Source organism: Hydra vulgaris, chromosome 04 (assembly GCF_038396675.1).
Source record: "Hydra vulgaris chromosome 04, alternate assembly HydraT2T_AEP".
Taxonomy (NCBI): Eukaryota; Metazoa; Cnidaria; class Hydrozoa; order Anthoathecata; family Hydridae; genus Hydra; species Hydra vulgaris.
In genome coordinates this window covers 39,983,301-39,997,500 of record NC_088923.1, presented here as the reverse complement: position 1 = coordinate 39,997,500, position 14,200 = coordinate 39,983,301, and the positions used below count along the sequence as shown (strand labels likewise).

The following is a 14,200-nucleotide window of genomic DNA, read 5'->3' as shown; positions in this document are numbered from 1 at the left end:
ATGTATGTATATATATATATATATATATATATAAATATATATATATATATATATATATATATATATATATATATATATATATATATATATATATATATATATATATATATATATATATATATATATATATATATATGTATATATATTTAAACAACTTTAAAAAAGTATTCTACACAATAGAGTGCTCAATGTTCATAAAAGAACAGAGCAATTATATATTAGTAGAAAATCACTTAACAAAAATTTTTTCCATTTAACACTGTGTTTAATCAACAAAGATTCATCAGAAATGAATGATCAAATTTATAAAACTTCAATTTATACCAAAATTTAAATTACAGGAAGTTGCAAATGTCTTAACTACTGTAAATTTTTACACATTTGTGGAATTTGCTGACACTATTATAAAAAGAATTCTTTAGAAGTGATTACTTATGCTATTTTTTTAAATGTTTTTTTAAAAAGGGTAGTTATTGTAAATATTATTTGAACTCATTTATTTTTTATAGTTTTTTAGGAGAAACTTATTTTCGTGCCTACATATAGAAATTAATTCCGATCTTTTGTTTAATAAGCATTCTTGATTTGCCTGTGTAATTAATTCAAATTTTTCTTGTAGGCATAGTATGCATTTTTTGGAAATATTGTTGAATGCAGGCGCTGTTTTAAGGATAGACCAATTCAGTATAAAATCATCAATATTTTTTTCTTTTAATTCCCATATATATTTTGACAGCATGGTGTCTTTTGAATACTTTATATTCTTGAAAGATTGCTTATGATTGGCAAAACGTTTTTTCCATTCAGCCTCTGTTATGCCAATATATTGTTTATCAGGTACATTCTTAGAGGAAACAACACATTTATATACCACATTTTTTGATAAACAACGTCCACACATTGGACAATTGATTTTTTGTTTACAATTACAATTTTCTGTAGTTTTTTCATTTAGGATTTCTTTTTTGTTTAACAAAGCCTTATTGTGACCTTTTATAATTCTTTCCATATTTTTTGTGCAACTGTAGCTAACTTTAATTGTATTTCGATTAAAAATTTTATGTAATTTGTTAGATCGCGGGAAATGCTTATCGACCAATTTTAAAAACACTTTTCCTATGTTAGTAGAAACAATTTTGCTATATGGGGGGTTGAACCAAATTACATTTCTAGTTCTATTTTGTTTTTTTGTATTCTTTTTTTCAGGGTCAAATTTTAGTTCAAAATTTTCAAAACCACTTTTTTTTAGGGCATCTTCAAATATTCGTTTAGAGGAATTGAATACATTTTCATTTGAGGAGTTTTGGTTTAGTCTGTTATTAATTGAAATCGGGATTTGTTTTAGAACTTGGGGTGGATGGTTAGAGTTAATGGTAATATATAATAGTTCATCGTTTGGTTTTTTGAAAGGCTTATATGAATTTTCAGAGAGGTTAAATGTGACATCAAGAAAGTTCACAATTTTTAAATTTATGTTTATTTCGATTTGAAAGCCAATATTTTTAAAAATTTTTATAACATCTTTTCTAATTTTGTCGAGCTGTGGACCAGATTTTCTACGCATTACTATTAAACCATCGTCGCGATAAAGGCCTAAATCTTTTATATTGATTATTTTACTTAACAAATCTAAAATATATAGTCCAACAAATTCACAAATTACTGCTCCGTCATAACTGCCCATTGTTACATCAAAGCAGTCATGTATGTTTTTCTTTTTCCAAGTTTCCTTATTAAAATAAAGTAAGGTTTTTTTATGTTTTATTATGCGGATTGTGTCATCAGGAATAACTGTGTGGCTTTTTACAAATTCAATAGTCTTATCTAAAATATCTGCGGTTATTGAGGGGTAAAAATCATAAATGTCAAATTGAATAAATGTACAGTCATTTTTATTTTCGATTATGGAGAACCAATTTATAACATCAGTGGTATTTTTCCACTGTTGCAAATTTAATTCATTTTTAAAAATATTATTAATTTTGTCCAATTTAATTTTGCTTACATATCCAAACCATGTCAATCCAGACCATAAACCAAATTTTCAAAACAAACTTCCTTATAGGTTGTTGGTTCCCTCAAAAAGTGAGATTGGAAAATTGAAAATTCATATAAGCCTTTCAAAAAACCAAACGATGAACTATTATATATTACCATTAACTCTAACCATCCACCCCAAGTTCTAAAACAAATCCCGATTTCAATTAATAACAGACTAAACCAAAACTCCTCAAATGAAAATGTATTCAATTCCTCTAAACGAATATTTGAAGATGCCCTAAAAAAAAGTGGTTTTGAAAATTTTGAACTAAAATTTGACCCTGAAAAAAAGAATACAAAAAAACAAAATAGAACTAGAAATGTAATTTGGTTCAACCCCCCATATAGCAAAATTGTTTCTACTAACATAGGAAAAGTGTTTTTAAAATTGGTCGATAAGCATTTCCCGCGATCTAACAAATTACATAAAATTTTTAATCGAAATACAATTAAAGTTAGCTACAGTTGCACAAAAAATATGGAAAGAATTATAAAAGGTCACAATAAGGCTTTGTTAAACAAAAAAGAAATCCTAAATGAAAAAACTACAGAAAATTGTAATTGTAAACAAAAAATCAATTGTCCAATGTGTGGACGTTGTTTATCAAAAAATGTGGTATATAAATGTGTTGTTTCCTCTAAGAATGTACCTGATAAACAATATATTGGCATAACAGAGGCTGAATGGAAAAAACGTTTTGCCAATCATAAGCAATCTTTCAAGAATATAAAGTATTCAAAAGACACCATGCTGTCAAAATATATATGGGAATTAAAAGAAAAAAATATTGATGATTTTATACTGAATTGGTCTATCCTTAAAACAGCGCCTGCATTCAACAATATTTCCAAAAAATGCATACTATGCCTACAAGAAAAATTTGAATTAATTACACAGGCAAATCAAGAATGCTTATTAAACAAAAGATCGGAATTAATTTCTATATGTAGGCACGAAAATAAGTTTCTCCTAAAAAACTATAAAAAATAAATGAGTTCAAATAATATTTACAATAACTACCCTTTTTAAAAAAACATTTAAAAAAATAGCATAAGTAATCACTTCTAAAGAATTCTTTTTATAATAGTGTCAGCAAATTCCACAAATGTGTAAAAATTTACAGTAGTTAAGACATTTGCAACTTCCTGTAATTTAAATTTTGGTATAAATTGAAGTTTTATAAATTTGATCATTCATTTCTGATGAATCTTTGTTGATTAAACACAGTGTTAAATGGAAAAAATTTTTGTTAAGTGATTTTCTACTAACATATATATATATATATATATATATATATATATATATATATATATATATATATATATATATATATATATATATATATTAAAATGCAAGACCGGAATTTTTTTTTTTTAATAATGATAGACTGCCTGCCCCAACCAAACCCTCAGTCGATGTAGCAGCAATCCCTTGCGGGTCAGGCTATTTGTCAGTCGATGTAGCAGCACTCTGTTGCGATTCAAGCTATTTGTCAGTCGATGTAGCAGCACTTCTTTGTAGCAGCAGGCTATAAGATAGTTGGTGTTGCAACACTCCACTTATGATTTACAGTAAAAAAATAAAAATAAAAACATTTTATTAAAAAAAAATAAAAATAAAAACGTTTTATTAAAAAAAATTAAAATAAAAACATTGTTTATATTGTTAAAAACATTCAAAATGTTTTAAAAACATTCAGAATGTTTTGAAAAACATATATATATATATATATATATATATATATATATATATATATATATATATATATATATATATATATATATATATATATATATATATATATATATGTTTTTCAAAACATTCTGAATGTTTTTAAAACATTTTGAATGTTTTTAACAATATAAACAATGTTTTTATTTTAATTTTTTTTAATAAAACGTTTTTATTTTTATTTTTTTTTAATAAAATGTTTTTATTTTTATTTTTTTACTGTAAATCATGCGCGGAGTGTTGCTACATCGACTATCTTATAGCCTGACTCGCAAGGGAGTGCTGCTACATCGACTGACAAATAGCCTGACTCGCAAGGGAGTGCTGCTACATCGACTGACAAATAGCCTGACCCGCAAGGGATTGCTGCTACATCGACTGAGGGTTTGGTTGGGGCAGGCAGTCTATCATTATTAAAAAAAAAAAATTCCGGTCTTGCATTTTAAGTTTTACTTTTTGTCAACAAAATATGGAAAAAACTTTCGGACAACATCTAAGGGTTCTATATATATATATATATATATATATATATATATATATATATATATATATATATATATATATATATATATATATATATATATATATATATATATATATATATATATATATATATAAATATATATATATAAATATATATATATATATATATGTATATATATTTTCACAACTTCAATATTTTGTTGAATAAATATGATGCGTCGGTAGATAAAAGCAAACAGAGCGAATAATTATAGCAAACTAAAGCAATATTTAAGCAAACTATACAAGGTTAATTGTTCGAACGGATGGTAAGAAGTTAATAATCGGGGATAACACTTAGATTTATGGTTTGGTATTTTATTATAATGCTTGTCAAATCGAGAACGGTCTAAAGTTTATTAAAAAAAAGACGATTTATATATTTAAACGGAGGTTGTTTTAATTTTTGACTTAAACAATTTAATAAGAAACTTGAATGAACATATCTTTTTTTATTAAGTTATAAAGTACTTCATTTTTTAAATATTTTCTTTTATTAGTTTAAAAAAAATATAAACTATTATTGCCTAGAGAACAAATTCCTGACTTCCCTTTCCAATTACACCCTGAGTAAAGTTTTAGTTAAATTCTATTGATATTTCACGGTCGTTTAGACTTTAGAAATAAATGGAAAGTTATTATACGCAAGCGCAGTAGAGTTAAAAATAATTTAGAATTTTAATAATGGCTACGGATACAACGTTTTTAAAAACTTATCATTGACAACGAGTAACTTGTTTAATTTTAGATAATTAAATAGACTTTTAACTATTTTTTTAAATGAAATTATTGTGAAAATAACTTGCAGCTGTACTAAGAAATGTTTTAAATAAAATACAAGACAATTGAATGTGAATAAAATCTACTTTCAGCTAAAGCTACTTTTACTGTTTTTGTTTATAATCTTTAAACCTTTTTTAAAAAAATTTTGAGCGTAGAAATTTTAAAACTTTTATTTATTCAGCAAGATGAACCTTTTATCTTTTTTGCATTTTTTGCTTATATGAGGATTCAATTTTTTTTGCAGGGTTAAAATAAAATCTTAATCGTTAACTTTTTGTAACCTGTTGCTACGGTACTCCTTGTGTGTGTATATATATATATATGTGTGTGTATATATATATATATATATATATATATATATATATATATATATATATATATATATATATATATATATATATATATATATATATATATATATATATATATATATATATATATATAAAGATAAATAGAGAAAGAGATCTCAAAAAGAGAATAAATAAATAGGAATTGGTTGATAAATATGGATGAATTACAAGGATTTGTAAAAAATAAATTTGTTTATAATATATATATATATATACAATTTTTTATATAGTCTAATATTAAATAAAATAAAACTTCACAACAAAAATATTAAACTCATTTGCAGAGTTTGTGGACAGTTACTTGGTAAAAAGCATTATTTTATAGGAGAAATTCTTAAAGTAAAATTAGAGAAGCTGTTTCATGTTGAAATGACAGATTTGGAAATTGTCCATCCTCCAAAAATGTGTAAAAAATGTTATTGTATAATGAACAATGTGCTTTCAAGAAAAACATCAACTGCCCTTGGTCTCTGTACTAAGTGGAAACCACACTGTGATGATTGTTTTACTTGCCAATCAGTAAAAAAGCTTAGAAAAGGTTTAGTAGTTTCTAAACAACAATCTAGAAATAAAGTAAGATGAAAAAAATTGATTCAAAGATGTGGACATTTGCAATGTTCACTACCATAAAAGAAGCAATAACCATAATACAAGATAAAGACATAGATATATCAGCTAATAGCTAAATAATGAGTTAAATCCACATTAACAACATTGCTTATGTAATATATGCGGTAAAATTTTAAAGCAACCTTTAACTTTAAAAAAATGCGAGCATCTTTTCTGCTTTTTTTGTATTGTAGAAAATATTAAGTTCAAGGCAATTAGTAAAGCAATATGTCCTCAATGCCAAGAATATTTATTATATGAAGATTCATTAGCAAGTAACAAAAAAAATTCTCTCATTAAAATGTTGACTGTTGCATGTATTTCAACACAAAATAAAAGATCAAAATATAATTCAAATAAAAATATAAATATCTTTCATGCATAAAATACATTTTTCATTCCTTCAATCTTTATGTAAAAAATATTCTAAATATATTCATATTGATTTTAACAGTTTCAAGCTAAAAAACATTAAAAAATAAAAAAATTTAAACAAGAAATACAAAAAATATTTATATCGAGTTCCAAGAAAAAGTCTTTCTGCTTTAGTTTATTTTTCCCTTCTTTACAACAGGTTAGTTTCCTTTTCAAGACCCAAATATGGTTGGAATACTAAAAAAATATATACTATATTTGTTTGTTTTAAATCAATTTTTATCATAATTTATTAATTTTGAATCAATATGTAAAAAACCAGACTGATGATTCAATAGATAGAATCAAAATTATAACATTCAATTAATAAAATCAAAAACATAACCAATGGTATTGCTTTGAAGCAGGAAATACAGTTGATTTATTTGACGTTATTGACTAAATCGAAAGCCTGGAATAATAACATTCAAAATTTTGATCATAAATAAGAGTGCATAATAATATAATGTATGTATGTGTATGTATATATATATATATATATATATATATATATATATATATATATATATATATATATATATATATATATATATATATATATATATATATATATATATATATATATATAAGGGCCTTGCGAATCGATTCGATTCACGAATCAAGTGTTGCTTCAATTGAGTCGAAAAAAAAGATTCAAGTTTTTTCGAATCATATTTTATTTTGCGAATGTCGCTATTTTTTTAGATTTCTAAAGCTAAAATTTATTTAAAATGGGTTTTTACCATAGGTGGAGAAAGAGTAAATGAAAATAGTTCTAATATCACTTTTAAACAAACGCCAAAAATATAATCCGGGCAAAAAGAATTTAATCAAAGAAATATTTTTATTTTTTTGGAAAAAAAAATGCTTAAATTTGGTTTACCGCGAATTGCTGATTCGATTCGCGAATCAAGTCCTGCTTTGAGATTTAATTCGAAACAAAAAATGTCGATTTGCAGGGACCTAATATATATATATATATATATATATATATATATATATATATATTTGTGTGTGTGTGTGTGTGTGTGTGTGTGTGTGTGTGTGTGTGTGTGTGTGTGTGTGTGTGTGTGTGTGTGTGTGTGTGTGTGTGTGTGTAAATTATGTTAGTGTATTTTATAAATAGAGTGTTCAATGTTCTTAAAGAGCAGAGCAATATTAAATGCCCTGCTAAATAATAACATTTCCAAAAAATGTATGTTATGTTTGCAAGAAAAATTTGAAATAATTACTCATTTAAATCAGGAAAATTTATTAAATTAAAAATTTGAATTAATTTCTAAATGTAAACTCGAAAATAAATTCCTCTTAAAAAATTATAAAAACAAATGACCAAATTAAATTATCCCAATTCCAAAGAAATTTATTTAATAATTACTTTCTGTAACTTCCCGTTAACCAAAAAAATATAGTAATTTAAAAAAAAATTATTTTTATTTTTAGTTATAATAATTTATAACTTCCTGTAAAATAATTTTTTCTATAAATTGAATTTTTTTCAAATTTAGTAACTCTTCCTGATGATCCAGCAATGGTGAAACTTAAAGTTGAAGAAAAAAGTTAGATAAGTGTTTTTTACTAATTTACATATATATATATATATATATATATATATATATATATATATATATATATATATATATATATATATATATATATATATATATATATATGTATATATATATATATATATATATATATATATATATATATATATATATATATATATATATATATATATATTTAACAAATAAAAATATTATGTTACTAACATATAACAATATTATGCTCTCTTCTTTAAGAATATTGACCACTATATTTATATATATATATATATATAATATATATATATATATATATATATATATATATATATATATATACATATATATATATATATATATATGCTCTCTTCTTTAAGAATATTGAGCACTATACATACATATATATATATATATATATATATATATATATATATATATATATATATATATATATATATATATATATATATATATATATATATATATATATATATATATATATATATATATATATATATATATATATATATATATATATATATATATAGCCACATGGGAAAAAAGTACCATAGCAACAGGTTACAAAAGTTTAATGATTAAGATTTTCTTTTAACCCTGCAAAAAAAATTGAATCCTCATATAAGCAAAAAATGCAAAAAAGATAAAAGGTTCATCTTGCTGAATAAATTTAAATTAAAAAATTTCTACGCTCAAAAATATTTTAAAAAAGGTTTAAAAATTGTAAACAAAAACACTAAAGTTGCTTTAGCTGAAAGTAGATATTATTCACAATCAGAGGTCTTGTATATTATTTGAAAAATTTCTTCGTACAGCTACAAGTTATTTTCAAAATAATTTCATGAAAAAACTAGTTAAAAACCTATTTAATTATCTAAAATTGAACAAACTACTCGTTGTCAATGATTAGTTTTTATAACGCTGTTACCGTAGCCATTTTAAAAATTCTTCAATAAATGTAATTCCACTGCGCATGCGTATAATAACTTTCCTCCTGCAAACGACCGTGATATACCATCAGGAGGAGAAGACTCTATTTAACAATAGGCATATATTAAAATATATCAATAGACATCCCCAATTATTTTATACAAAGGTGCGTATCTTTTTAATTACTTGCATTTTGAACAATATAAAAAAAAAAAAGGGTTTTAAACATTAAAAATTAAATTCGGACTTCGATTAGTACATACACCCTGTTTGGTATGTATTTAATAAACATTTCTTAAACATAAAATTTAGACAGTTTAATTATTTGCTCAAAATATCGACTAATTCTCAAGTTCAAACAGCTCTCCAAACAAAATGTAAATCGGAGTTAGTCCATTGGAAAGAAAGATTGGAAAAAAATATTACTTCTTTTAAAGACAAACATCCGAATATGAATGTTGTAGAAAATATTAGAGGTTTAGACACCTTTTTACCAAAGACTTTTTCAGAAAAACATTGCACAGTGGGCGAGAATGCACTTTTACTGGACAAAATTCATAACTAATTTAATATTAGAGCTATATTCACTAAAATTAGTATGAGTACTAATATTATGTCTGCGCTTTTTATGAAGGTAATATTTTTTTATTTCGTTGCTATGGATACCTTTATTTTGCTTAGCAACAACCTACTTTTGTTATCTGCAGATATTTTATAAGTGCTATATTCACTAAATTTGGCATGAGTACCAATATGAGATCACACTTCTTACAAAAGTGATAATTTTTTAAATTTAGTTGTTACGGATACTTATATTGCTTAGTTACCGGATACTTTCCTTAGTTACAAAGTGGTAAATTGATATTTGAATATCTTATCGGATTTTTGACCCACCTATATTGAATAAAAATTGAGTATTTAGGTAAATAATGTTTTAGGAATAATAAAAGCAAAAAGTAGTGCAAGAAAACGTTATCAATTTTAAAATTACATCAAAAAATTATAAAACAATAATATCGTTTGAAGATTGTTTAAGTAATTGTAAAACATCTGAAGGAAATGCTTTATGATTTGTTTGGTGTGATGTTGATTTACGCAATGATGAAATAACAGGATCACTGGAAACTAGGAGTCTATTGATAAGATCAGTATTTGTTGCTTTTCTGGATGTTTTTCGGCTGAAATTTTCGCGATAAGATTTAAAGTCTTTATTTTTAGCCTCTTGAGCTTCCTCTGACATAAGTCCGATGGGTAATGTAAGGCTTTTAATTATGTCATGTCCATGTATCAACACTTTGTGAACTGATTGAGCCATGTAATACCATGGATAAAGGGACACATATAGTCTAAAAGTGTCAAAACAATAATCCTTGAACTTTAAGCAGTCTATTTCATATCCTGAAGAGAGCGTTACCAAGATAATGTAAAATCTGAATATAAGGTTTTAGTCAATACCCAGAATTTCAGCTGTTTGTTCATATGCTGCAAAAGCACGCCTTGAGGTATTGCCATCATTACTTGTTCCAGAACCACCACTTTTTTAACAACAAGTCCCATTTTGTTCATAAAATCAGTCTGAATCTTTTGTTTAGCTACAGATGCCTTTTCTTTGTGTTCTTTAGATCTTGCTTGCCACTTTCTTGTTTCTTTTTTATATGCAATGTGCAATAACATCTCAAAAAATCGAATCCATGCATGAAGACTGGAAAGACCATATTTGAACTCTCTGTTAGTATAATCTATATTAAGGATATCAAGACTATTCATATTTTTTGGAGAGACACCACACACTGAACAGCATTGGTATGAGTTATTTTTTTCAGATAATATTGTTTGAACCTTCCCATCAATCATTGTAAGTTCAATAATACAATTCACTTCAATAGAAGATCCGCAAACCTCTAATAAAATCATACCCAAGCGATCTATCTCGCTTTTAATGTACTGATCTTCTTCAATCACAGATTCCTTGGATTCCATTTTGTATGCAAATCTTATGGGTCTACAATAGGCTATGGAGGACGACTTTTGATTTCTCCAAATAGGCACCTTTTCGTTGCTGTTGTTAAATCCAGTCAAATCCAATGGGACAAGACAAGTAATAAATAATGATTCTTCACGCTTTAAATCTCTGTTAATGTCGGGTTCTGATAAAACTTGTTTATAAATGCTTTGGCCAGTAGCACCATCAAAACCAGCCTTACACGTTAGTGTCATTGTTTTTATTGCTTTGTCGTTCAATATCAAGTGCCTTAGCACAGGTTCCTGAACTGCACAGATTCTTTGCAAAGTATGATTCATTAAATCTTTTAAAGGAACTAAAGCTGAATAGTCCTCCACTGTTATGTTTGCAGGATAACATTTCAATTTTGCATCTCTGACATCATTGTAAGCGGAGTTGATGTTATATTCTTTCTCCAAGGCTCCGCTTCTAATCAATTGATAGGAAGCTTTTGTCAGACTTGCATCAATTATTAAAGCCAGTGCTTCGTCTGCTGAATATTTAGTTGCTTTATCTGTATTTGATATATTTAAAACATTCTTTGCAGCAATAACAACAGATTCATCTCTAAATTTTTTATTAGCAGCAAAAAATAATTCATTGCATGAATGATATTCAATTAAACAAGATACACGCCGTTTTTTAGTTTTATTAGAACTATTATCAAATGCAACTGGTTTTCGACCACGTCTACTTGCAGTTGGTTCATTGTCTTTTTTTCTGACAATTAAATACTCATTAAGCCAGTTCACAAACTTCTTTTCAAAATTTTTCACAGTATAGTTTGAAGATTTCCACTTTTTTTTATACAAGTAAACAAATCGTTGAACAGCATGTCTAAAATCAACCTCTTTAAAATCAGCAAATTTTGGCGGAATAAATTTTAATATATCTTCAGTAATATTTTGTTTTGAAATACTAAGATTGTTTTTTTGGAGAAAATTATGAATGTCTTAGTTTAACAAAACCATATCTAAATAATTATTGTAACAAGTATTTTGTATTTAAAAGTAAAATGTTATAATATATATGCCGCCTGAACTACTAATACTTGTTAGTAATTAAGTTACTACAAGTGTTAGTAATTAAAATTAAAAGTAATTAAATTACTGTCAGTGTTAGTAATCAAATTACTAACAACTACCGAAAATATCTTGTTGCTATGTTATGCAAAGTAAGGTATCCATAGTAACCAAAAAAAGTTAATCTCATAAGAATTCTGAATCTTATTTTAATACATATCCCCAATATTGTGTATTTAGCGCAAGTAAAATACTGTTAAAACAACGTTAATGTAAAAATGAGTTGTTGCTATGCAAAATTAAGTACCATAGCAACCAAGTTAAAACATACATAAAATCTGAACGGGGATTTAAGGGGACGAGCAATCAATTAAAACTCGATTGAAGCATCATATAGCTCAAATAAATATAAGACAACACATGGCAAATTGTGGTAATTATTAGTTATTGTGCGGCAAAAAATAAGTTTCTTAAGAAATTTTTTTTTTTAATCTGTGATTTTCAAAGTATAACTGATATAACATGCTATGACAAATTTATTTCACACATTGGTTTTTCTTATCTCTAAATACTCTAGAATAACATGTACTAATTTTTTGTTTCAAAAACGTAGATGTAATTGAAATATAACACAACGTTGATGTCACCGTTAATTACTTATTTATAATTTTTTTTTTTTTTTTTTTGTCTCAATATTCAAATGCTTAGAGTCCTGGTAACTAAGGGATTTAATATAAATAAATTATCAATAGATTTCTCCTAATATATGTAGATACTAAAATTAAATAGGTTTTCAAGATTAGACAACTAAAATTTTTCCCATTTTGTCCACCTACTGGCCCACTGTGCATTGTGGCAATTTCATTTGTTTAAGGTAGAGATATTTATTTCGTTTCAGTGATTTTTTTTTATTGTTGAAGCTTTCTTTTATTATTTTTAAGCTTTCTTTTTATTATTGTTAGGCTTTTTTTATTAAACATTTATAAATTTATCTTTATATTAATTCCAATGTAACAACAATAATGAACTAGTTTTCTTATGAAAACATTTTTATTGAAAATATTGCAATTGAAAAATATAATTTTATAACTATGTTTTTATGTTCATATCAGGTCTCAATCAATTTTGAAACGTAAAGCTTCCAATAAAAGTAGCAGGATGTTACAGACTTAATGTAGTTTTCACGGCAAATCCAAAGATTATGATAACCTTACGGAATCTAATTTAAAAAATACATCTTTCCATCTTTGCAACCAGTTACCAATATCTAGTTTTAGTAAAGTAACTCAATGTATACCATTTTCTATCCCTTCCTATAATTATGATATTGGTTATTTGGTTTCTAATTATGTTATTCAAGTGTTGCTAAAACTTTAAGTAATTCTGAAGTTCAACATTTAGTTCAATCTGTGTTTGTAGCTTGTAAAACATTTACTTTTCCTAAAAATTCAAATGGACGTAGCTTTCAACTTGCATGGATAGATAAATTTCCATGGCTTACTTATTCAAAGATATTTAATGGCGCTTTCTGTTTGCCATGTGTACTTTTTCGTCACAGTTTTCCTTCAGAATGTACTATAGTAGAAAGGCTGTTCAGTAAATCATTTAACTACTGGAACGATGCTTCTGCTCACTTTAAGAAACATGTATTTGGAAAAAATAATAATAATCTAACCTGCAGAAACAAGGGATTACATGTTAAAACTGCTGAAGTTTTGTTTTCTTTATCATCATTTTGGTCTTTTAAAACAGAGCCAGTTGATATAACCTCTCGAAAAATAATTCAATCACAGATTTCTGAAAATCGTAGATTGTTGTTACCAATTATTGAAACAATTATTCTATGTGGGCGCCTTGGTCTTCCTTTTAGAGGTCATCGAGGTAGTTCAAAATTTCATCATGGTAGAAGCGAATCTCCTAGTCCTACTGCAGGAAATTTCATCGAACTGCTTCATTTTTGTTTCAAAGCTGGAGATAAAATTCTTGAAGATCATTTAAAATATCATCAAAAAAATGTATCTTATATTAAATATATCTCAAAATGAGCTGATAAATTGTTGCGGATAATTAGTTACCGACACAATAATAGAAGAAATCGAAAAGTCTCTATATTTTTCTATTATTGCTGATGAAGCTTCAGACAGTTCAAATAAAGAGCAAATTTCTTTGGTTATTAGATTTGTTGATTCTAATTTTGACATAAAGGAAGAATTTGTTAAAGTTATACATTGTTC

General features: G+C 25.5%; 1 protein-coding gene and 1 long non-coding RNA gene across 2 annotated transcripts in view; both read right to left on the bottom strand.

The window, feature by feature from the left end:
* Positions 1 to 14,200, bottom strand: part of LOC136079803 (uncharacterized) — a 46,862-nt gene that overhangs the window by 18,792 nt on the left and 13,870 nt on the right. The window lies entirely within an intron of this gene.
* LOC136079804 (uncharacterized) lies at positions 6,333 to 9,038 on the bottom strand. Its single transcript, XR_010638237.1, has 2 exons — positions 8,562 to 9,038; positions 6,333 to 6,648 (listed from the first exon to the last, which is right to left on the bottom strand). It is a non-coding gene; the product is annotated as an uncharacterized LOC136079804 (long non-coding RNA).